At 35.8% G+C, this 7,514-nt stretch overlaps 1 pseudogene; it reads left to right on the top strand.

Annotated features, from left to right (window-relative positions):
- LOC104997423 overlaps nucleotides 1-4,688 on the top strand; it is a 6,714-nt pseudogene extending 2,026 nt beyond the window's left edge.
- The last annotated feature ends 2,826 nt before the right edge of the window (nucleotides 4,689-7,514 follow it).

Raw genomic sequence — 7,514 nt, 5'->3', positions numbered from 1 at the left:
TTCAAAAGCATCAATTCTTCGGTGCTCAGCCTTCTTTGCAGTCCAACTCTCACATCCATACATGACCACAGGAAAAACCATAGCCTTGACTAGATGGACCTTTGTTGGCAAAGTAATGTCTCTGCTTTTGAATATGCTGTCTAGGTTGGTCATAACTTTTCTTCCAAGGAGTAAACGTCTTTTAATTTCATGGCTGCAGTCACCATCTGCAGTGATTTTGGAGCCCAAAAAATAAAGTCTGACACTGTTTCCACTGTTTCCCCATCTATTTCCCATGAAGTGACTGCTTCTTGCATTCTCCCAACTCCTCAGCAATCACTGTAGGGGCTGGCAGCATCCACTGGATCTCAGTTTGGGGAGCTCTCATTCACATTGGAGGCCAGAAATTGCTGATGGCTATGACATTTCTTGTTTATTAATATGGCGGGAGATATCTTCATTTCACATTTCAGTGCCTTAAAAAAGCCCATTTCTCATTTTATTGTAAAAGTTATAATTAATAAGTTTACTGAAATTCGTTAATTCCTAGGTCATCCAAAAACCAAAGCCTTTGTAACTCATGGTGGAAGCAACGGCATTTATGAGACCATCTACCACAGGATCCCTATAGTGGGCCTTCCTTTGTTTGCAGATCAACCTCATAACATTTACATGAAGGCCAAGGAAGCTGCTGTCAAATTGGACTTGGAAACAATGTCAACAAGAGATTTGCTCAATGCATTGAAGGAAGTCATTAATAATCCTTTATGAGTATGGTTTTGGTTTTTTGTGTTTTTTTTAACTAGATATTCTTTCTAGAGAAGTCCTCATCTGAAAGCCAGGGAGGCAGTCATGAGTCTTCACAGAAGCCCAGTGAGAAGTAAGTTTGGCTCAGTGCTTTGAAAACAGTCACCAATAATCTATTATGAGTGTCACATTAATATTTTTTCATGGTTTTATGGAAAAGGTTTGTCAGTGGTTTAAAGATAGTGGAGAAATTTTGAAAGAACTAATCATTAAAAGGGATGACAGAAGATGAGATTGAATGGCATCACTGACTCAATGGACATGAGTTTGAGCAAACTCTAGGAGATGGTAAAGGACAGGAAAACCTGGCCTACTGCAGTCCATGGGGTCACAAATAGTCAGACATGACTGACAGACTGAACAACAATAGCAACAAAATCATTAAAATGAAAGAATCACTGAAATGGTAATAGAAGGATAAAGAAGCATTGAGAACAAAGTTATAGTAGGGAACAATGAATGCTAATGAATGTTTGTCTGCCCACTTTACTTTCTTTCAGCATGTGAACTCCTCAGATGTTTTAAACTCTTAAAAGATGGCTATTTTCAGGAAACCACATTGACATAATCAATCTCAAATCCCCATTACATTTAATATTTTCCAGGATTTCCAATATTTTGAAATATTAGAAAATACTATGCCAATATTTTGATTCCATCACTGATAAATGGTAAACAGCTAGAACTTTCCAATTACCCAATTTCAACCATGTAGATACTATGTATAAATGTAGGTATATTCTTGGGTTTTTTGATTGTGATAGTTTAGTCTTCTTTGGAAGAATTATAAAATCTAAATGTAGTTGACTTGGAAGGGATATGCTGGATATTCCCTTTATAAAAGTTTTTACACAATTTTTAGGCAATTTTCCATTCAAAACCAAATATTGGTTATAATCCTAATGTTGTACAATACAACTTTGTACTTATATTATTCCCAATAGTTTTTGCCTCTTACCCATTTATTTCTGTTCCCCTAAATACAGTAACCAATAGGTTGTTCTCTATCTGCAAGTCTTTAATACTTTGAACCCATCACTCATAAATGGTAAACAAATAGAACTTTTTAACTTAATTACAACTATGTTGATGCTGCTTATAAATATAAGTATATTCTGAGTTATTTTGTTTGTGTTTGTTCTTGTCTTATTTGGAAGAGATATGTTGTGCCATTACTATCTAAAAGCCAAATTTTCTAAAAGCAAAAATATTTGATTTCCAAATCACTTCAGGATATACATGAATTTCAGTAACACAATTATATTAATATCACAAATACGACATATATGTGGGGAAACAGTGGCTGACTTTATATTTCTGGGCTCCAAAATCACTGCAGATGGTGATTGCAGACATGAAATTAAGAGATGCTTACTCTTTGGAAGGAAAGTTATGACCAACCTAGATAGTATATTAAAAAACAGAGACATTACTTTGTCAACAAAGTTCCGTCTAGTCAAGGTTATGGTTTTTCCGGTGGTCATGTATGGATGTGAGAGCTGGACTATAAAGAAAGCTGAGGGCAGAAGAATGAATGCTTTTGAACTGTGATGTTGGAGAAGACTCTTGAGAGTTCCTTGGACTGAAAGGAGATCCAACCAGTCCATCCTAAAGATCAGTCCTGAGTGTTCATTGGAAGGACTGATGTTGAAGCTGAAACCACAATACTTTGGCCACCTGACGCAATGAACTGACTCATTTGAAAAGACCCTGATGCTGGGAAAGATTGAGGGCAGGAGGAGAAGGGGATGATGGAATATGAGATGGTTGGATGGCCTCACCAACACAATGGACATGGGTTTGGGTGGACTCCAGGAGTTGGTGATGGACAGGGAGGCCTGGCTTGCTATGGTTCATGGTGTTGCAAAGAGCTGGACATGACTGAGCGATTGAACTGAACTGAACTCATAAATATGTATACTTCCCTCTATTGTTTCATAATGTCTTTGAAATGAAGCATTTAGAGAATGTGTCAATAATAGTAGCACAGTGTCCATTTGTGTTTTATAAGTTGTGTTATTTAATTTTAGTGCAGCTATTTACCTAAATAAGCAGTATATAAAGCAAATTGTCTTTTTCTTAAGAAAAAGATCTTTCATTTGCTGATTTTCTATATGTATATCTTTCTAGTATATTTATATGTTTTTTAATTTTAATAATGCAACATTGGTGTCAGAAAATTAAGATGACTTATTGCCTGCTATATACTGAAGGCTATGATATAACGCATATGTTATTTAGTAACATAGTGTTGTGCACGCATGCTAGGACGTTTCAGTTGTGTTGGACTCTTTGCGACCCCATGGACTGTAGCCCACCAGGTTCTTCTGTCCACGGGGATTCTCCAGGCAATAATATGGAATTTACACATATTAAGTAACTTTTTTATTGTATTCTTTTGCTATAGTATTACAAAAAAATGTTTCCAGATTACTGCAGTCCTCTGGAAAACTCCATGTGCTCTCCCCATGTTTTTGACAGAAAAGAGGAAGTTACCTCCATTGTCATAGCTGCAATGCCATGTTATATCACTTTGTGATTTAGAGTTCATGAACCATATTTCTTTATGCTTCCTACTTTTTGGTCTACTAATCCATCATCCCTGTGTCAAGAAGATCCCCTGGAGAAGAAAATGGCTGTCCTCTCCAATATCCCAGCCTGGAGAATTCCATGGACTGAGAAGCATGGCCAGCTACAGTCCATGGGGTCTCACACAGTCAGACCTGACTAAGCAACTAACACACACACACACACACACACACTCAACACACACACAGTCCATCATCATTTCAACAGTAGAAACAAATGTAACTGCAATGCTTGAAAGTGAAATTTTGAGTCTTTTCCAGATTCTTTCAGAACGAGAACCAAAGCAACAACAATATAAGCAAACATTTTCTGACAGAATACTACCTGCTGGGAATATCTCTAAGAATCAATACATTATTCTCAAAATGATCAGATAAGGTACTATTCATATCCAATTTATATAGCAATTGGGCCCTCCAATTATAAAATGAGTAGTTTGAAAATAAAAAGGTTTTAAAAATTTAATAAAATTATATTAAAAAACAAAAAATAAAACAGAGGAACAGAAAGAATAAAAAAAGCAGCCAACAAGTGTCAGAGTCCAGTCAGGAATCAAACCGAGTCAATCCACTTCCACACTTTCAGCCACTACTTCACTAATGTAAGATCAGCTCTGTTTGGACAGGCCTCTGAACCTCATCATAGATTTACCTGCTATCTCTGGATTATGACTGCATTTTAAAACATATCTACCACATTTATTAACAATTCTCTACTAGAAAATTCAAACTTTGAACAAATATATTACGAATTCCTTTCCTTTCTTTCCCCTTTGGGACTTAACTCATTCCATTCTTTAGAGTACATAATCTCATCCTCTCCCATTTTCTTTCTATTTTTTGGCACTTGAAATCCTATGCATTTAAGGTATCTTAACCCACAAGTTAAGGTCTCAATAATCACCTTGGAGTAAAATTATCTATTTTTCTTTCACTCTGTGTTGTTCTCTCTGCTACCATCTGAAAGAAAATTTCACACATTTGATCTATTAGAGCTCATTCTATAAATAGATGTCTGTTTGATTTTCTTTCAGCTACAAAGGGAATGTCATGAGGTTATCAGCCATTCAACATGATCAGCTTATGAAACCCTTGGACAGAGCAGTCTTCTGGATCAAGTTTGTCATGTGCCACAAAGGAGTCAATCACCTGCGACCAGCTATCCACGACCTCAACTGGTTCCAGTAAAACTCTCTGGATGTGATTGGGTTCCTGCTGACATGTGTGGCAACTGCTGCATTTGTCATCACAAAGTGTTTTCTGTTTTGTTGCCAGAAGTTTGCTGGCATAGGTAGGAAGGAGAAAAGAGACTAGCTGCTTCTGAGATATCAAGCTTGTTTGCCACATAAATAGAACTCCTCATGCTTATTCCAGTAGGAGGAATTATGATAAAGTTCCTCTCCTTTTGTGACAAAATATAAAATTCACTTTCAAGGGATTGTCTACCTGACTTAGAATTATGTTTTGCAAAGGAAAAATACTGGTTAAAAATTAAATAAAAAACTACATGCATATATAGTGAAATTTTTTACTTTAATTCAAAAGTTTTACTAAAGAGAAATTATTGAATGTAATTGTTTTTCACATGTTGAGTGCAGAAACAAGAACAATAACCAGTCTACCCAACTGTATTATTTTGTAGATATTCAGAATTTTAAACTTCATTTGATTTAGAATTTTATAGTTTTTCCTAACTATAGAAATTGTTCAATAATTGGAATTCTGTAAAAAGATTCAACCCTTAATTTTATTTCTGAGACTATTAATAGTTCTTTGTTTTCACTGTGCATCCAGCCTCAACAGAACTTCTTACCTAAAGCCATGGCAAGACATTCACTTTCATCCAATTAAACTATTTCCCAGAAGAGTGTGGGATTAGAAACACAGCAAAGATCACATAATCATTTCAATAGGCACAAAATAGTATTTTATATAATCCAACATCCATTCATTAAAAAAAAAAACTCTCATCAAACTGAATATAGAAGGAGTATATCTCAACATAATAAAGGCCATTTATTATAAAAACACAGTCAACATAATACTCAAAATTGAAAACTTGATCAGAATCAAAGAAAAGATGCCCACCCTCACTGCCTGTTTAATACAGTATGAGAATTCATATACATAGCAATCAGACAAGGAAAAATAGAATAAAATTATCCAAATTGGAAAGGAAGAGGTAAAACCACCACCACTTGCAGATGACAGGATATAAACATTATTAAAATAAATTAATTTAGGAAAATTGAAGGACACAAGATTAATTCACAGAAATCTGTTATATTTCTATACACTAATACTGAAATATCAAAATACTAAATGCCAAAGAAAATGCGAAGAAAAGGGAACCCTCATACAGTGTTGCTGGGAATGTAAATTGGTGCAATTGCTATGAAAAACATTATGCAAATTACTTAAATACCAAATATAAAACTACCACATGATCCAGCAATCCCACTTTAGGTATATAGCTGAAAAATGAAAAACTCTAGTTTCAAAAGATACGTGCACCCCAATGTTCATAGCAGCACCATTTATAATAACTAAAACATGGATAGGACTTCCCTATAGCCCAAATGGTAAAGAATCTGCCTGCAATGCAGGAGACCCAGGTTGAATCCCTGGGTCGGGAATATCCCCTTGAGAAGGAAATAGCAACCCACTCCAATATTCTTGCTTGGAGAATTCCATGGACAGACAAGCCTGGCAGGCTACAGTCCATGGGGTTGCAGAGTTATACATGACTAAGCAACTAACACACTCAAAGCATGGAAGCCATCTAATTCCCATTAACAGACAATTATTTTAAGAAGGTGTGGCATATGTGTACTAAGGAATATTACTCATCCTTGGAAAGAATAAAATACTGACATCTGTAATAACTTGGTTGGAACTAGAGATCACTATTCTTAGTGAAATATGTCACAAAGAGAAAAATACTATGTCACTTAATATAGAAACTAAAAAAATAATACAAACGAATCTATATACAACAGATTGACAGACATAGACAATAAACTTATGCTTACCAAACAGCAGGGGAGACAGCAACCAATTAAGAGTATGGAATAAGAGATGCAAACTACAATACATAAAATAAGCAACAAGAATCTACCAAACAGCACAGGGAATTATTACCCAATATATTGTAATAAGTATAATGGGATGTAATTAAAAAAATACTAATTAATTATACTATACCCCTGAAATAACACAAAATTGTAAATCAACTACATATCAATGTAGATAGATAAACATAGATAGAAAATTTTGCACCTTGACTTCCCCCTTCTTTTTCCTTTAATGTGTAGCTGTGCTGGGTCTCGCTGCAGAGGCTTTCTTCTAGTTGCAGAGAGTGAGGGCTACTCTCTAGTTGTGGTACACAGGATCCTCACTGAGGTGGCTTTTCTTGTTTCAGAGTACTGGTCCTAATGCTTGGGCTTCAGTAGTTGAAATGCATGGGCTCAGTAGTTGCAGGTCCCCAGCACTAGAGTGCAGGCTGAATAGCTGTGATGCACTGGCTTAGTTGCCCTGCAGTATATAGGATCTTCCTGAACCAGAGATCAAGTCTGTGTCTCCTGCATTAGCAGACTAATTCCATACCACTGAGCCATAGCTGAAGCCCAAACACTCTCATTTCTGAAATGGCAACATGATATATTCCATGAACAAATTCTTAAGTGAAGTAAGAATAACTACTGAAATTTATATTTTAAAACAACCATTTAGTTTCTAGAAAGTTCCCTAAAGATATACAGCAAGTAAAGACACATTTATTTCAGAAAAATACATTAACAGAAAAATCATTGAAAGCCTTTGCCATTTAAACCCAAAACATCTCCCTCTCTCATCATTCTAATTCAGAAAACTAGACTTCATTCTGGGTAGGTTCAGAAAGAACACTAGGTTCTCACTATCCACAGCTCTCTTTTGAGTGTTATTGTATCATCTAAGAAGGGTTTAGCACTTGATTTTCTCACATATACACACACATACCCCCTAGTTATGAGTTACAGTGGCTAATTTCCAGATAAGTATGGCCATCAAAGTTCCCCCTTCTTCCACCAGCACCACTAATAGGGCCGAGGTTCTATTCAGGCACAGAATATTGAGAATACTGAATCCCAAAAGGTGTTT

The sequence above is a fragment of the Bison bison genome, unplaced genomic scaffold (genome assembly GCF_000754665.1).
Source record: "Bison bison bison isolate TAMUID 2011002044 unplaced genomic scaffold, Bison_UMD1.0 scf7180017864308, whole genome shotgun sequence".
NCBI lineage: Eukaryota > Metazoa > Chordata > Mammalia > Artiodactyla > Bovidae > Bison > Bison bison.
Note: the sequence above shows the minus strand (reverse complement) of the source record. Positions and strands in the feature narration are given on the sequence as shown.